Consider the following 19,541-nt stretch of genomic DNA (forward strand, 5'->3'; position numbering starts at 1 on the left):
GCTTAACCACTAGCCGACCAGCACACAACGATGTACGTCGGCACAATGGCACGGCTGGACAAATGGGCTCCTTGACCATGCCCACGGGTCCCATGGACTCTATGTCCGCCGCTGGCCCTCGATGGTGTCACGGAGCAGCAGAACAGGAAGATGCCTTTGTAAACAAGGTATTTCCCCATTCTGCCTTGTGACGTTACAGAGTTCTACTGCTCCCTGTCATCGGGAGCAGTGATGGCTGTCATGTCAGTGGACCCCCCCTCCCCCACAGTTAGAATCACTCCCTAGGACACACGTAACCCCTTGATCGCCCCCTAGTGTTTAACCCCTTCCCTGCCAGTGTCATTTACACAGTAATCAATGCATTTTTATAGCACTGATTGCTGTATAAATAACAATGGTCCCAAAATGGTGTCAAAAGTGTCCGATGTGTCCGCCATAATGTCGCACTCACAATAAAAATCACAGATCGCCGCCATTACTAATAAAAATGTTAAATCTATCCCCTATTTTGTAGATGCTATAACTTTTGCACAAACCAATCAATATACACTTTTTGCGATTTTTTTTTTTATTTTTTTTACCAAAAATATGTAGAAGAATACATATCGGCCTAAACTGAGGAAAAAAATAGTTTTTTTATATATGTTCTGGGGATATTTATTATAGCAAAAAGAAAGAAATTTATCTTTTTTTTTCAAAATTAACTCTCATTTTTTGTTTATAGCGCAAAAAATAAAAATTGCAGAGGTGATCAAATACCACCAAAAGAAAGAGCTATTTGTGAAAAAAAAGGATGTCAATTTTGTTTGGGTACAACGTCGCACGACCGTGCAATTGTCAGTTAAAGCGACGCAGTGCCGTATCGCAAAAAGTGCTCTGGTCAGGAAGGAGGTAAAACCTTCCAGGGCTGAAGTGGTTAAAAAACTTGCTTCCAGCTCTTGTACAGAATCATCTTTGCAGGGTCCTTATAATATCTTCACCTTCTGTATCCCCAAAAAAAGTTTCTCAGCCAGCTATGTGTTTACCCCAGGGGGTAGGTCTGCTTGTACGAGTGGATACTTCAAAGTTTTAATAAAGAATAAAGTTCTTAAAAAACAGATCTGTGTAGCTTTAGTTGAAAGAATACACGAAAGTTTAACCACTTTCAGACCGGACCATTTTGCTAGCTTAAGACCAGAGCACTTTTTGCGAAATTCGGCACTGCGTCGCTTTAACTGACAATTGCGCGGTCGTGCGACGTGGCTCTCAAACAAAATTGATGTTCTTTTTTTCCCACAAATAGAGCTTTCTTTTGGTGGTATTTGATCACCCTTGCAGTTTTTATTTTTTGCGCTATAAACAAAAATAGAGCGACAATTTTGAAAAAAACACATTATTTTTAACTTTTTGCTATAATAAATATCCCCCAAAAATATATAAAAAAACATTTTTTTTCCTCAGTTTAGGCCAATATGTATTCTTCTACATATTTTTGGTAAAAAAAAATCACAATAAGCAATTATTGATTGGTTTGCGCAAAATTTATAGCGTTTACAAAATAGGGGATAGTTTTATGGCATTTTTATTAATAATTTTTTTTTACTTTGGAGGATCTGGGGGTTTTGGTAGACCATAAGCTCAATAACAACATGCAATGCCAAGCTGCTGTTTGCAAAGCGAGCAAAGTCCTTTCTTGTATTAAGAGAGGTATGGACTCCAGAGAAAGAGATATAATTTTGCCCCTGTTCAAATCATTAGTAAGACCTCACCTGGAATATGCCGTTCAGTTTTGGGCACCAGTTCTCAAAAAGGATATCGGGGAACTGGAGAAAGTGCAGAGAAGGGCAACCAAACTGATAAGAGGCATGGAGGAACTCAGCTATGAGGAGAGATTAGAGGAACTAAATTTATTCACTCTTGAGAAGAGGAGATTAAGGGGGGATATGATCAACATGTTCAAATACATTAGGGGTCCATATAGTGAACTTGGTGTTGAGTTGTTCTCTGTACGGTCAACCCAGAGGACACGGGGGCACTCTTTACGTCTAGAGGAAAAGAGATTTCATCTTCAAGTACGGAAAGGTTTCTTCACAGTTAGAGCTGTGAAAATGTGGAATAGACTCCCGCCAGAGGTGGTTCTGGCCAGTTCAGTAGATTGCTTTAAGAAAGGCTTGGATACTTTCCTGATGGTACATAATATAACTAGGTACTAACATAGGTAAAGTTGATCCAGGGAAAATCCGATCGCCTATTGGGGGATCAGGAAGGAATTTTTTTCCCCTGCTGTAGCAAATTGGAGCATGCTCTGCTGGGTTTTTTTTTCGCCTTCCTCTGGATCAATTGTGGGCATAAAATTGGGTATCTGGATTGTACGATTATTTTTTATTTTATTTATTTGTTTTTAAGGTTGAACTGGATGGACTTGTGTCTTTTTTCAACCTGACTAACTATGTAACTATGTAACTATGTAACTATGTAACTTGTAATGGCGGCTATTAGCAATTTTTATTGTGACTGCAACATTATGGCGGACACATCGGACATTTTTGACACATTTATGGGACCATTGTCATTTATACAGCAATCACTGCTATACAAATGCACTTATTCCTGTGTAAATGACACTGGCAGTGAAGGGGTTAACCAGGGGGTGGCAGTGTAGGGGCGTGTGTCCTAGGGGCGTGTTACTAACTGTGGGAGGCTGGGCTGTGTGTTAGTGAACACTGATCTCTGCTCCAATCACAGGGAGCAGAGATCAGTGTCACTTGTTGCTAGGCAGAACGGGGAGATGCTGTTTACATCGGCATCTCCTCGTTCAGCCTCCCTGTCCCGTGAGACAATCGCGGGTTTCCCCACAGCGATCGAGTCCACGGGACCCGTGACCAGACTCACTGGGGTTCCGACCGGCATACGCGCGCGCGATGGCAGGACGACAATTACAAATGGACGTACCTGTATTCTAGTTTGCCTACCTGTGCCATTCTGCCAACATACATCATCGTGCACCGGTCGGGAAATGGTTAAAAGAAAATTAAAATGTACACATTTTTGATTAAATCAAAGTTTTTCCATCAAGTGTACAAACTTTTAGCCTTTTTTTTTTTTACTTTTATAAAACCATTTAATTAGGAGGTGTATACATGACAATGAGGTTGATTTACTAAAGGCAAATCCACTTTGCACTACAAGTGCACACACTGAAAGTGCAGTCACTGTAAATCAGAGGGGTAGATCTGAAATGAGGGGAAGCTCTGCTGATTTTATTATCCAATCATGTGCAAGCTAAAATGCTGTTTTTTTATCTTCCTTGCATGTCCCCCTCCGATCTACAGCGACTTTACTTCCAAGTTCACTTATAGTGCAAAGTGGATTTGCCTTAAGGTCCCTTTTTACACTGAGGTGGTTTTCAGGTGCTACAGCGTTAGAAATAGCGCCTGTGTAGCGCCTGAAAAAAAAACGGCCCCTTTCAGTCCAGTGTGAAAGCCAGAGGGCTTTCACACTGGAGCGGTGTGCTGGCAGGACGGTGAAAAAAGTCCTGCTAGCCGCATCTTTGGAGCGGTGAAGGAGCGGTATATTCACCGCTCCTAAAATGCTCCTACCCATCGAAATCAATGGGGCAGCGTGGCTATACCACCGGGAAAGCCCCGCTGCAGCAGCGGTTTTAACCCTTTTTCGGCCACTAGCAGGGTGGTTTCAACTCCCGCTAGCGGCCGAAAAAGGGTTAAAACCGCTGCTAAAACTATGGTAAAGCTTTACCGCCAACGCCCGCACCGCCCCAGTGTGAAAAGGGCCTTAGTAAATAGCCCCCTATATGTTTGAAAAGTTGCTGGACTTTCTAATATGAAAGCCCAGCACTACCTTTATGTTTTCTGGCAGGTTATTCAAGCTGTTAAAGAGTAGAGATGTGCACAGTTTCGGATTCATTCATTAAGTAAATTATTTCATTTTGTCATATTCGTTATGCTAATATGATTCTTTTTTCAAAATGTTGTAGGTCCTCCTTGTACCCATCTACCTATATGCTTAGTACAGCAGCAGGCACAGACTTCTCAGAGAAAGACCCCACCTGCTGGCTACAAGTGGTATGTAATAATGTGCCCAAAACATTGTGACTCCATTTTAGATTTTAGATTTTAGCACAAGAAAACTGCTTGCACAGCACTATACTCTATATATATCTTGTTTGGTTTGGTTTGTCCTTTCCTGTTCCCTGTTCTGTAGGCCATGGGACAGGATGCATGACTTATGACTCATAACCAGATGGTCTGTTGACCCGTGTTAACTCATGATAATGTATCTTAAAGGGTCAATGACTTGTATAACCATAACCATATAACTATATATTCCTATACAAATACAGAATTTACTAACCATTCCCCCTTCCCTCTTTCTATTGGTAAGCTGAGCCATATATATAAGCTGTATACGCACCTAATAAAAGCAGACATTTTACAAATGCACAACCTGCTTCTCGTTTCATTCAGTGTCTCCAGATATCTGAGGGCCCTGTTGGTGTACCTATAGAAGGGTGGCCATCCAGAATTCCTACTATTTCCTTTCATGGTATAGGTGAGATAATTATATGCAATAAGAAAAAGGAATAATGGGAGGAGGGACTCATAAGTTTTAATAAATACTTTTGATACTTTTTTACTCCTTTGGTACTGTTATAGTCCTTACAAATTAGTAATTAGGGTTTTTTTTTTTTTTTTGTGTAAGTTATATGCAATAGTTTATATCTGGCTGATTATAAACTGAAAGTATTTTAATACTGAACAAACAAAATTAAAAAAATGACAGGGCGGCATTAAAGATTGGACGTACCTGTACGCCTATATGTCTGCCCGTGCCATTCTGCCGACGTACATCGTCGTGCGCCGGTCGGGAATCGGTTAAAGCAACTACATTCTGTGCTCCCAGCTATCACTGAGATCCATGGGTTTCATACTAACTACGGTATCAGGAACCGGGACGCTCCGCTCTTGTATTTTCTTTTCTTCTCTGATTGGAGAGAAAGATGGGGGGAGAAAAATGTAAACAAATAAAAGTGTGTAAAAAATAAAAAATAAATAAAAAATAAATAAAGGAAAAAATAGCTAGATCAAGGTTTGATGTAGGTCAATGTCACGGTTAGTGTTGGAGTCAAAGTAAAGGTCAAAGGTCAGGTCAGGGTCAAAATGCATCTTCGCCTGCGTAGACAAAAATCCTTGCACTGGCCCTGTATAACTTTAACATTTGAGCCCATTAGTCAGCTTAAAGGGATTGTAAAGGCAGAAGGTTATTTTATCTTAATGCTATGCATTAGGATAAAAAAACCTTCTGTGTGTAGCAGCCCCCCTCAGCCCTCCCAATACTTACCTGAGCCCATCTTTATCCAACAAAGTTGCAGGAGTTTCTCAACTGCCTGGGACTCCCCTCTTAATTGACTGAGACAGCAGATTGATTGGCTCCTGCTGCTATCAATCAAATCAATCAGCCAATCAGGAGAGAGAGGGGGCGGAGGCAGATCGTGGCTCTGTGTCTGAATGGACACAGGGAGTTGTGACTTGGCTCAGCTTGTTGTGGGGGGGGGGGGGGGGGGGGGAGCAGGAGCACAGAATAGGAGGATCGGGGCTGCTTTGTGCAAAACCAACTGCACAGAGAAGGTAAGTATAACATGTTTGTTGTTTTAAAAAATATATATATATTTGACATGAGCAGGGCCTTTATTAACCACTTGTCTACTGGGTACTTAAACCCCCTCCTGCTCAGGCCAATTTTCAGCTTTCAGCGTTGTCGCTCTGTAAATGACAATGCTACACTGTACCCAAATAAAATTTTTATCATTTTTCTTCACACAAATAGATTTCTTTTTGGTGGTATTTAATCACTACTGAGGTTTTTATTTTTTGCTAAACAAACAAAAAAAAGACCAAAAATTTTGAAGAAAAAAAAACGATTTTCATAGTTTTATAAAATTTTGCAAACAGGTAATTTTTCTCCTTCAATGATGTGCACTGATCAGACTGCACTGATGGGCACTGCTAAGCACTAATAGGCACTGATGAGGTGGCACTGATGAGGCAACACTGGTGGACACCGATAGGTGGCACTAATAGGTGGCACTGCTGGGCAGCACTGAAGGGCACTGATAGGTAGCACTGATAGGTGGCATTGATGGGCACTGATGGGAGGCACTGGTAGGTGACACTGATAGGCAGCACTGATGATGAGACATTGATGGGCATTTATTGGCAGCACTGATCGGCACTGGTGGGCACCAGTATGTGGCACTGGTAGGCACTTATTTGCACTGGTAAGTGGCACTGGTGGGCACTGGCAGGGGGGCACTGGTGGGCACAGATGAGGCGGTGGTGGCTCTCCATGTTCGGGACTAATGTCCCTTTGACAGATAGTATGAGTAAAAAAATTAGCCAATTATCAGCTCTGTTTTTTTTTTTAATAGTGGATTTTATTAGACAATTCAGCATTACAGTACAATCAGTTTGTAGTATTACAATAGCATACAGCTATAAGCAACAACAGTTCACTTTTCCTACAGGGAGTCACCTCCCATCTAACAGTATCAATCCCAGGTGTGTCAAACCCCTATATATCTTTGTTAAGTATTCCCAACCATTATCACTGCAATTATCATATATCTTCGAACCTAGCAGTCAAGTAAAAATGGGCAGTGCGAAAAAGGAAAGGAGGGGGGGAATTGGGGGGATGACAATCAGAGGATGATCCATCCATCAGTACTTGTGGCGGGGGGGGGAGCCCAGATATTAAGCACAAGCAAGAAGTGTGAGTAGGGGGTTACTCTGACTTCTATTTCAGCAGTATCTCCCGTCTGGCATAATATAGTGAGAAAGTCAGACACAATATCTGTCCCCTTTTATGTCTTCCACATGTCTTAATAGTAGAACCTGTGGGTCCACCTGCACCTTTGCTCCACTGGTGTCGCTCAGAGTGGAGGCCACAGCCGCCCAATAGGATTGAAGTTTGGGACAGGACCAGACCATGCGCTGGAATGTTCCCACCTCTTGTTTGCTTCTTTGACAGTTTGGATCCCATTGAGGGTAAATACTAGCCAGTTTCTGTGGGGTATAGAAGGATAGGATATAGATAGGATATAGATCCTATGTAGGAACTTAAGTTGTGCAAATCTATCTTTAGCTGCAATCATTGAGGGAATATATGTGAAGAGGCATTCTTCCCACTCTTCCTCTCCCAGGGATGGAATGTCAGCCCTCCATTTATCCCAAGATTTAGTTAGTTTGGTGTCATATGCTACTGTTAGCTATAAATACAGGGAGGAGAGAGACTTCCCCATTATATGGGTGTCTGACTCTAGGGTCAAGGGTTCAGTAAATTGGGCCCCCGAAGGCATGTCTCAACTGCCAGTATCTGAACTTAAAATTGGCCAGTATAGAGTAGAGTCGTCTTAGTTCCTGGAAGGTCATGAGTTTGCCGTCCAGTTACTATGTGCTTCATAGGGGTGATCCCCTTTTTGGCCCAGAGAGAGGGATCTGGGATACTATTTAAATGTGGTAGCATAGGATTACCCCACAAGGGCATGTGTGGGGAGACTTGAGTAGGCTGCCTATAAACCTTCCTGGCCTCCTGCCAGACCCTCACCGTGGTCCGCATGAGGGATGTCATAAGGGGAATGACCTTCAGGCCTCTAAATACCAGGTTGCTCAAGGCTGAGTATGAGCCCAGAATAGCTTCCTCCAGTGTGGTAGATGGATTTTGTCTGGGCTGTGAGAACCACCAATGTACTGTGACAAGGACGGCTGCCCAATAGTATATTTCGAAGTTCGGGAGCGCTAGTCCTCCTCCAGACATAGGGAGATACAATATCTGCTTCACGACTCTGGGGGGTCTCCCAGTCCACACAAAGGAAATCAACAATCCCTCCAGTCTCTTAAAAAAGAACTTGGGTATATGTGATGGGGTATTCCTAAAGAAATACAGGTACTTCGGCAAGTAGACCATTTTCAGCAGGCTGACCCTGCCCACAGGTGTTAGGGGGAGTGAGCGCCATATTGCGCACTTGGCCACCAGTTGTAACATAAGAGGTTGTATATTGTTTTCCACATACTCTTCCGCTACTGATTTTAAAGCCTGGGTAAGTGAATTCCTCTACCCATTTAAGTGGCGTGTGCATCACTATTCGAGGAACTGTGGGGTGCAATGTAAACAAAGTTGATTTGTCCCAGTTAATGCGTATGCCTGAGTAGCAGCCAAATTCGTTGAATAGGGACAATGCAGTTTGTAAGGAGGACAAGGCGTCTCCCAGGTATAGCAGGGCATCGTCCGCATACAGTGACAATTTTTCTTTGATCGGACCTACCTCTAACCCACAAACTTTCCCCTCCGCTCTAAGCCACATAGCCAGAGTTTTTATTGCGAAGGCAAACAGTCCCGGCGAAAGGGAGCACCACTGCCGCTTCCCTCGGCCCAACTCAAACGCCTCGGAGAGGCAGCTGTTTGTACAGATTCTAGCTCTTGGGCTGGTGTATAGCATCCGTAGCCATTTCATGAATCCTGGGCCAAACCCAAAACTAGATAGTAGAGTTCAAGGCCTTCTCCATGTCCAGTGAGGCCACCACTCCTGCTGTTCCTGTGCGGGGCCTATCAATATGTGTAAGGAACCATCTGATATTAATATCCTTTCTCCTACCAGGCATAAAGCCCGTCTGATCTAGGTGTATCAGTTCGGTTATTACTGTATTGAGTCTGTTGGCCAGAATTTTGGCCAACAACTTGGTGTCTACGTTCAACAGGGATATAGGGTGATACAAAGAGCATTAGGATGGGTCCTTCCCTGGTTTGTGGATCACCATTATGACTGCTTCTCTCATTGTGTTGGGGAGTTACTCCATCTTTGCTGATTCAGAAAACAGAGTGTGCATTCTGGTGGTGAGATCTGCAACGTACTGCTTTGAGAACTGTATAGGAATGCCATCAGGCCCTGGCGTCTTACCAGATTGCATGGTCTTAAGTGCCTTAAAGATTTCTGCCACCGTGTTGGGATCATCGAGACTTTTACGGTAAATGGGTGTGAGAACTGGTATATCAATGTCCTCCAGGTAGGCCGTCAGATATTCCTCTCCATAGTCTGCCCTAGTGCTATAAAGGGATTGGTAGAGTTCTACAAAGCATCTGTTGATCCCATCCGGGGAGTAAATAAGATCCCCTGTTGAGCCCAGGATGTGTGGTACACTAAAACCCCCCCAGTCTGACCAACCTCTCTCCCTGCTCAAAGATTCTTGGGATTGTGACAATTTTTTTTTGTGGGAGAGAGAAGTGCGAAGACAGAGGACCTCTTTAGTCAGGAGTTGCAACTGAGCATAATGACAGGGGTCTCGGGATCTAACATAAAGTGCCTCCTCATTAGCCGCCTCCCTTTCAGCCTTTGTCAAGTCCGCCCTATGTTCCCTACGAATCCTGGCAATGATGGTTTGGTAGTGACCCCTAGTGTTGGCCTTAAAGGCATACCACACAATCGCGGCTTCAGCCGAACCAGGGTTAAAAAAAATAACAGTGTTGTCATAGGCAAACTCAGCCATTTTACTTGTGATCTGGTTCAACAGTACGAAGCCAGTGGTGGCAGACACAGACCAACAATAGTCTAGGTTAACGAATAGATCCTGGCATTGATTATGACATATCTGCCATCCGGGTCCAGGGCTAGGTCCAGAAGCCTAAACGGGAGTGTCTTGAGTACCAGTATACTAACCCCCCTGGCAAAGTTAGAGTGAGTGGAGTGTTAGTGGTAGCCTACCCAGGGTTTTTTTGAGGGTGAGAATTCTACTGCTGACCAGGTGTGTTTACTGGAGCATGCATATGTGCGGATTATAGGATTTAATGAACTAGGGATCATTTAGTGGGTGAATTCATCCCCCTGGTGTTCCACAATAAGATGTTAAGGGTAGACATAGGAGCTATTGTTAATATGGGGGGGAGGGGGGTAGGATCATGGCACAATATGGCCATCGGAATCAAACCTCTAAACTCGGGGAAGTCATATTCGAAGGTAGTGCAATGCTGAAACATCAATTATCTTAACATTCAAGTGAAACGTAACAAAACTAAAAACAGTCTCTAAACATAGGAACAGGTCAGCCCATGTAGGGCCACAACACCCCCCTATCCCACCCATCCCCCTGAAACTGAGGAGGGTCTTCAACCCGTAACCTGTATCGGCACGCCGGCCACCAAGTGAGGGGCCTGTGCAAGTGGCTAGCTTAACCACTGCGGAAAGTATCTGGGGAGTTCAGACAAGCGTATAAGTTCACCGCTCTGTGGCTTCCGCTGGGGTAATAAGTGAGCGGGGGGAAGCCCGATTTAATCCAGGGAGGAAAACCAGTGTCTAGCATTCCCCCCGGTGAACAAGAAATATTGTGTGATCCAAGGCATGAAGTACAATATGGTGGATATCACGGCTTCATTGCTATGTAATTATGAGGAAGTCACTGTTCAATTCTCCTGACTATGTCAGAGGCACATTCTTATATTGCTGTAATATATGTAACATAGCACAACAGGTGCAACAGTGCCTCTCGGGCTTCCCTCCCCAGATTCCCCTAAAACTGCCACCGTGATCCCTTTGGTTCCCTCAGAATGGTCAGGAGCAAAGGCACAGAGTCAGTGAGAGGGAATGCGGCCCGAGGGTCTAGGAGTTAGATGAGGGCCCTGCGGTGAGTATGGGGGTACGCCCTGCCGTATTTTGCAAAGGCTTCCATCTGGGCCGCATGGCTCCATGGAAGAGGAAGTTCTTCATGCCCCTGGGGCGAATGTTACAAAAATGGTGAAGGTCATTAGAGTGACACAAAACTTAGGTAAGAGTAACTCACAGTACCACATGTCAGCAAGGATGTGACAGGAATTCCAAGCAGGCAGAAGCTTCTCCAGGGGTGTTGAAGAATTGGGTTGATTCCCCATCCTGGACTCTCAGGCACGCTGGGAACAACACACTGTAGCGTATATTGTGGACTCGCATTGTGGCCTTTACCTGGTCAAATGATTTCTGGAGCTTTTGCGTCTCCACTGAATAGTCTGGGAAAATTTGTAGTTTGCTGTTTTGATAATGGAGGTCTCCCAGGGTCCGGGAAACATGGGATATTTCATCCCTATCTCAGAAGTTCAGCACTCGGAGCATGAGGATCCTTGCCAGGTTTCCCGGGGGCCCCTCTTTAGGTGGGATGTGATGTGCTCTCTCCATCGCATAGTGGGGGGACAATTGTGCTTCAGGCAGGAGGGAGCGTAGCATGTCTTCCACGAAGGTGGTTGGATGGTTCCCCTCCGCACTCTTGGCCAGACCCACGATGCAGAGGTTATTCCTTCTGTTCCTGTTTTTGCAATCCTCTGCTCTGTATTCCGGGGCCTTCACTTTGGTCTGAAGGGTGCGGAGGGCCGTGGAGTGTACGAGCACCTCGTCCTCTGTAGTGTTGACTCATTGCTCCGTCTCTGTCACTCTAGACTCTAGCTTGTCCATATCTTGTCGTAGCAGGCCTACATCCAGCTGGATGGCCTATATTTTTGCCATGAGTGTGGACTGGCATATGGCTATAGCCGCCATCACCTCTGCCAGCCAGGGGTTGGGATTCAGGCACCTCCATCGGAGCATTTTGGCAGGCCTTGTGTGAGCCTCATATGGCGCGGGTCTCCACGTGGGCAGGGGGGAGAGATGGCGTCTCCTCCACGATTGTCAGGAAACTGAGCCTTTTTCCCCTACCAGCAGTCACTCTTGAGGATCTGAGCATCATCCAGGTGTTGCAGTATTAGCTTTAAGGGTAAGGCACCGTCAGGATCCCGATAAAATCAAAAAGCCCATCGGAGCTTGAGCAGGAAGCAGCAGCCACTCACATCGCCATCTTGGACATGCCCACCAGCTCTGTTTACATCACGTGATCAGCTGTCATTGGCTGACAAATGATCACATGGTAAGAGGTCATGATCAGCCCCTTACTCTGATCTATGATCAGCCGAGTCTCGTGGACTCGCTGATCACAGAGTGTGCCGTGCGCGCCCCGCAGGGGGCAGGCAGGCAGCTCATGCATGGGAGGACGTACATGGACGCAATCCCGGCAATTTAGGCCTGTGCTGTAGCCGTCTTTTGGCTATAGCCCGGGCATGAAGGGGTTAAGCAGTGTACCAAATAAAAGTGTTAAATGTTTATAAAATGTCAAATCAATTTATGTTGGTAATTTAGTCATAACGCTTTTATCAGGATAACCGAATCATACTAAATTTGGTGTGGGCAACCAGACTTTGATGACCTCCGGTCATGAAGGGGTATATTTATTATGTCTTGAAATGCGTATTATTTCAGGCCAACCCGCGTGCTCTGACTTAATTCCTAATTTTGGTCTAGCAGCTATTTTTTTTTTTTTTTTGCTGTAAAAATGCAAGACATGTTTTCAGAATTGTATTACTGCCCATTCAGCCTTTAATGTCTAAGCTGGAAGAGCTATGATCAGATTTGAATAGTCATCTTCAAACAGTACATTCTGCAAATCTAAATTTGAAGATGGTTGACCTTTCAAGTGGCATTGTCTAAGAGACCATAGAAAATAATGCAATCACTTCTATTTTTCTGCAGACATTCCAGGCTTAATTCTTCGGCTTGCGCTCAGTCTGGAGTGCCTTTTTTTTTTTTTTTGGTTTCTGATGTATGCCTTTCACATAGATAAATTTAGGATGGATGGTAAAAAAAAAAAAAAAAAAAAAATCCACACAGATTTTTTTGAAGGGGGAACTCGGAAATTGAACTTGAACAAGCTTTTTGTTCATTGGGCTGCATAATGCCTCAGGCAAACATCAAAAAAAGAGGAATCCTCAAAGTCGGTCGCAAATCAACATGTCACTTTTAATCTAGGACTTAATATGTTATGCAGAAAAGTCTGTGGTTTCTGTCATTAAAGGGAGGAATGTTGCCTGAACTACAAAATACAGATAAAGTAATAAAACTTCAAGATACGGCTTTGTTTGACTGACAAGAAGCATTTCAGGTGGGATGAAGAGTTCATACATTGGAGATGGTTTATTAAGAACAAGAAAATGTTCATTTAGCTTTGTGAACATTTGATTTTCTTTGCAAACAATCAAGTGCAAGGAAAAAAAAATAAAAAATTAAAAATGGATTTGTTTTCTTGCACAGGATTGGATAGATAATTTTTTTTTTTTGAAAATTGTTTTTATTAGGTTTTCTGATTTCCATGTGATACAACAGATTTTTACTTTACTTTATTCACTAACGTTAAAGTCGTTTTATACCCTCACATATACCCAGTGAAGTGAACAACCTCAAATTATACACAGAGATTAAACAAATCCTCCAACATAGGTTTTACTTATTTATCTGCTGTCTTCTCTACACCCCTTCACAAGGAAAGAAAAGTGTTAAAATCTTTTTTAAAAGCCAGCAGCTACAAATACTGCAGCTGCTGACTTTTAAAATAAGGACACTTACCCGCCCAGCGTGCCCGCGATGTCGGCACCCGAAGCCGATCTCTCGATCGCCTCTCGGGTACTGCCGCCGCCATCTTGGGTATGGAAATCAGGAAGTGGAGCCTTGCGGCTTCATTTCCCAGTTCCCTACTGCGCATGCGTGAGTCGCGCTGCGCAATAAGGATGGTCCCTGCTGTCTCTGGGATCCGTGTGTTTCCCAGCAGGCAGTGGGGGAACCTGCGGAAAAGGGCGTAAATATCCGTAGATTCTGCGGATATCTACGCCGGAAGTGGGAGCAGATACCTGTACTGTACAGGTACCTGCAACCCCCTCCCCCCTGAAAGGTGCCAATTGTGGCACCGGAGGGGGGGAGGGTTCCAATGAGCAGAAGCTCCACTTTAGGGTGGAGCTCCGCTTTAACCACTTCAGCCCCGGACCATTTGGCTGGCCAAAGACCAGAGCACTTTTTGCGATTCGGCACTGCGTCGCTTTAACTGACAATTGCGTGGTCGTGCGACGTGGCTCCCAAACAAAATTGACATACTTTTTTCTCCACAAATAGAGCTTTCTTTTGGTGGTATTTGATCACCTCTGTGGTTTTATTTTTCGTGCTATAAACCAAAAAAATGTAAATTTTGAAAAAAACGCATTATTTTTTACTTTTTGCTATAATAAATATCCCCCCCCCCCCAAAATTTTTTTTTTCCTCAGTTTAGGTCGATATGTATTCTTCTACATATCTTTGGTAAAAAATAAATAAATCGCAATAAGCATTTATTAATTGGTTTGCGCAAAAGGTTTAGCGTCTACAAAATAGGGAATAGTTTTATGGCCTTTTTTTTAATAATTTTTTTTTTACTAGTAATGGTGGCGATCAGAGATTTTTATCGTGACTGCGAAATTATGGCGGACACATTGGACACTGTTGGCAATATTTTGGGACCATTCACATTTATACAGCGATCAGTATAAATGCACTGATTACTGTGTAAATGTGACAGCAGGGGGGGGGGGGGCGCTTTCGGGCAGGGGCACCTTGTTATGTTGATGGGGACAAGGACCTCTTCCCCACAACCCTGGCTAGTCGTTGTGGGGGTGTGGGGCTTATTCAGAATGCTGAAGACCCTTTAACAAGGAGGCCCCCAGATACCGCCCCCTCCCATGTGAATGAGTATAGGGTACCCATTCATCAAAAAAAGTGTAAAAAGTGAGTAAAGACCATGCACACGTTTTTGACAAGTCCTTTGACAAATAAAAGACAATGTCCCCAGGTGTAGTTCCATCATCAGTCATGCCACCCGCCACACCCCCCCTGCTTGCGGACTCTCACAACCACTGGCCAGGGTGGTGGGGGGGGAGGCCCTTGTCCCCATCGACATGAGGACATGGTGCTTTGGGAGGGCAGAGCCCCCCCAGCCCCAAAGCACCCCCCCCATGCTAAGGGCATGTGACCTGGTATTGTTTCCTGACCTGTCGGGCTGCATGCTTGGATAAGTGTCTGGTATGAATTTGGGGAGGGCCCCACTCCATTAAAAAAAAAAATCAGAGTGGGGTTCCCCTCCAAATTTTTAGGGGACCGCACGCCCTTTTCTTCACCGATTTTTGTTTTACGGCAATTTGTTTTGTTACATTGAGCTTTAAGTGGGGAATCCCGCTGACAGCTGATGACTCATCGGTTGTTAAGGATGTGGCTTGCGGGCTTCCCGGTCTGTTTCTTGGCCACTAGCTATACACAGTGTGTTTACACACACACAAATCACTGTTCCTGCTCTCTTGCCGCGAGTGGCCAGCAGCGATCGTGCCTGCCGGCCACGCGCATCAAGTTCCCCACCCTTACAGGTACAGACGTACCCATATAGCGATTCGTGGGAATGAACCACTTTGCCGCCGTATATCGGCGTGAGCCGGTTGGCAAGTGGTTAAGGATTTCTAGAATATAATCCTTTTTTTTTTTTTCACAGTTATGTTCATATTAAATAACCCAGAGAACTTCGTACACATTACTTTCCATGCCATCTCTGGGAAATGTCAGCAATGCATATTGGAAATTACATGGGAACATTTGGTCAACATTTCCCAGGAGTCTCTTCTGCACCAAAATGCCATATTTGTTTATGGATCATAAGGATTATCCTAACACTTTCTCTTATCCTTGTTCATTGGTGCTTTGATGAATTATGACATATGCAATAATCCATCACAGGTGGCTTGTGTCTGTTGATCAGAGTATGAGAAGACAGCAGGACTAGCGAGTTGTCTGTACAATGGAAGGTGTCTGAGAAGAACAGGACATGGACCTTTCAAGAGCATTACAAGTCTACATGAATACATTTCTGACATATAACAGTAACATTTTTCTATTTTCTTTTTTATTATTATTATATCTTTTTATATTATTTTTCGCAATACAAAGCATTCTATGCATTTAACTGATTGTAAAAGCAGAAGGTTTTTTTTTTTTTTATCTTAATGCATTCTGTGTGCAGTAGCCCCCCTAATACTTATGTGAGCCCCATGTGTATTCAGCAATGTTGTAGTAGTGTCTCGGCTGTCTGGGAATTCCCTTCCTCATTGGCTGAGACAGCAGCACGGCGCCATTGGCTCCTGCTGCTGTCAATCAAAGTCAGTCAGCCAATGAGAGGAGAAAGGGGGCAGGGCCGGGCCACGGCTCCGTGTCTGAATGGACACCGTGACCTGCAGCTCAGCTCGGGTGCCCCCATAGCAAGCTACTTGCTGTGGGGGGGGCACTCGATGGGAGGGAGGGTTCAGGAGCACAGAAGAGGGACCCGAGAAGAGGAGGATCTGGTGCTGCTCTGTGCAAATCCACTGCAACAGAGCAGGTAAGTATGACATGTTTGTTATTTTTCATCTTTAAAAAAAAAGACTTTAGTTTCACTTAAGCCCCGGACCATTTGGCTGGCCAAAGACCAGAGTGTTTTTTGCGATTCGGCACTGTATCGATTTAACTGACAATTGTGCGGTCATGCGACATGGCTCCCAAACAAAATTGATGTCCTTTTCTTTTGGTGGTATTTGACCTTTGCGGTTTTAAATTTTTGTGCTATAAACAAAAAAATTGCGTCAATTTTGAAAGAAACACATTATTTTTTACTTTTTACTATAATAAATATCCCCAAAAATATATATAAAATAACTTTTTTTTTCCTCAGTTTAGGCCGATACGTATTCTTCTACATATTTTTGGTAAAAAATTAGCAATAAGCATATATTGATTGGTTTGCACAAAAGTTATAGCGTTTACAAAATAGGGGATAGTTTTATGGCATTTTTTATTAATAATTTATTTTTTATTAGTAATGGCGACGAACAGCGATTTTTTTTTTTTTTTTTTTTTTTTTTCAAATAAATTTTATTGAAAAAAAAAAATAATGCATATGACAGAGAAAATTCAGAAAGATGAATAAAGGCATTACATTAAGGAGCTGTCTGCGTCTCGAGTAAGACATCACATCAACAGTTAAATGCATTGAAAACATAAAACATAAACAAAGTATTCCTTACAGGTAAATGGAGGCCAAACCAATCTCCTCCACTAGAAGGAGAAGGGGGTGACCTCAACTGGATGGATCTGCGGATGCCATGACACGACATCATGGAATCCTACAAGGGACCCCAGGTCCTGCATGGAATATGCAGAGGGAATAACAAAAAGCTGGGGGGGGGGGGGGAAACAAAGAGGGGGGGGGGGGGAAACTTGCCAAGCCTGGTGTAGTATAGCAGTCCGCACCAGAGAAGGGTGAGATCTTGATCAGTAGTGGGGGGGGTGCGGTGTTGAAAAATAGAAGATACATTGGTTTATATATTGGGTCATAGAGATTCACACTGCGGCAAAGTTCGCTGGTAGCAGGGAGTCAATGCGAGTGAAAGAATGGTCTTTGAGGAAGGTCCGTTCCTGTGGAGTGAGTTTGGAGGCGATGTATAGATCCCATCTACCATGGAAACGTTGTGTGGTTTTAGGTTGGTGTAGGTTTGTATTAAGTTTGTCCCGGAGAAGAAGGTGTCTGAGGTCTCTGTTGACTTGAGAAACGGAAGGGGTGGTAGTGGCAGTCCAGTGTGCCAAAATGGCTCTCCTGGCAAGCAACAGGCAAATCAGGGCCCATTCCTTGCCTGGGGGTGAGGGGATGGCCGACCACGGGAGAAGTTGAGGATCCCAGTATCCAAAGATGAGGAGTAGCGGATCTTTAGGAAGCTTCAGTAGTGTGACTTCAAAGATGAAAGCCAATATGCGATCCCAGAACGAGGAGATGGCCAAACAGGACCAGTAGCGGTGGGCAAGAGTAGGTTTTGATTGTTGGCAGAGAGGGCACTGTGAGGCTTGAGAAGTATGAGGTGTTCCCGATGGGAGGAATGGTATATGCGCTCTGTGCGAGATTTTAAGTTGAGTTTCCCTCCAAGATTCGTTTGGGATGAGACGGTATACCGAGTTAAGGCCATACAGAATCTTATCGACTATGTCATCATCCGGGAAGTCCTTCGCCCAGTTGGATACCGAGGATGAATGCAAAGAGGGTGTCATTTTGAGAAGTAGAGGTTTGTAGATTTTAGAGATTTTGTATGAGTCTTGTCGTAGAAGCGTGTCTATGAGAGAAGATTTGAATCTCAAGTGTTCTGCTCTGCAAGATTTTTGAAGAAAGCTGAGGCACTGGTCATAGTGAAAAACAGAGGAATCCGGCAGGGAGTATTTTTGGGCTAAGATCCGGAAAGGTAATGCCCGACCAGAGTCCAAGTCACACATAGATGAGAAATGGATAAGGCCTTTCTGTCGCCATGTAGCGTAGGGATGGTGTTCCAGACCCGGGGTAAAGTTAGGATGACCTTGAATCGGGAGGTGTCTTGACATGAAAGGAGATAGCTTGAGACCTTTGCTGACTTCTCTCCAGGCGATAGCTGTATCTCTCAGGAGAAGATTGTGTTGATAGGAAGTGTCGAGAGTTTTCCATTGACAGTGGAGAAGAGCGGACAGGGAATAGGGAAGCGTCATTTCAGATTCCAATTGGTAATTGGAGTACCGAGAGTTCTGGGTGATCCAGTCAATGCCTACCCTTAACAAACAAGCTAAATTGTATACTCTAATGTTGGGGAGGCTGATGCCCCCCTCGGTTCTGGGAAGGTGGAGTTTGGTAAATGCTATGCGTGGTCTTTTGCCCCGCCATAAGAAATTGGAGATTGCGGTGTTTAGGAGTTTGACATCTTTGTGCCGGAGAAGCAGTGGTATCGTCTGAAGCGGATACAATAAGCGTGCGAAACTGACCATTTTGAATAGGTGGCACCTTCCCAGAAGCGATAGCGGCAGATCCATCCAGTTTTCACATTCACGTTTAATTTTGTCCAAAAGGGGAGGGTAATTCAGGTGGTACAGAGAAGAGGGTAGTCTCCCTATCTTGATTCCCAGGTATGTGATATGCGTGCTCGCTATTGTAAAGATGGATTGGCTAGCCCATAGTGGATGTGTGTGGGGGCCCAAGGGGAGTATTTCGCTTTTAGTATAATTTATGCGTAGTCCCGAGCACTGTCGGAATTGATCAAAAACCTCTTTGATCGTGAGCATGTCAGCGGACGGGTTGGCTGAGAAAATAAGAACATCGTCAGCAAAGAGAGATGTTTTTAGCTCATGTGACCCTATTTTGATCCCGTGTAAGGGGGCTACGGTCGATAAGTACCTAGAAAGTGGCTCGATGGCAAGGTTAAAAAGGAGGGGAGATAGGGGGCAACCCTGTCTGGTACCTTTATGCAGGCGGAATGCATCAGATAGGAGGCCTGCGGCAACAAGTCTAGCTGTGGGGGATGCGTACATAGAGCTAATTAAGTGAAGAAAAGGGCCAGAGAAGCCCATCTCGCCCAAGACCATGGATAGCCATCCAAAATTGACATTGTCAAAAGCCTTTTCGGCATCTAGGGTAATAATGGCTAAATCACTATTAGGATTGCATCTGGCGTGTTCCAATGCAATCATCACCTTCCTGATATTCATGGTCGCTGTTCTACCCTTGACAAAGCCTGATTGGGCGGGATGTATCAGGAAGGGGATGATATTGGCCAGGCGGTTAGCTACTATTTTAGAAAGGATCTTGACGTCAAGGTTCAGGAGCGAGATGGGTCTG

Source organism: Lithobates pipiens, unplaced genomic scaffold, assembly GCF_037356315.1.
Source record: "Lithobates pipiens isolate NorthernLeopardFrog02 unplaced genomic scaffold, aLitPip1_a1.2 Scaffold_25, whole genome shotgun sequence".
Classification (NCBI taxonomy): Eukaryota; Metazoa; Chordata; class Amphibia; order Anura; family Ranidae; genus Lithobates; species Lithobates pipiens.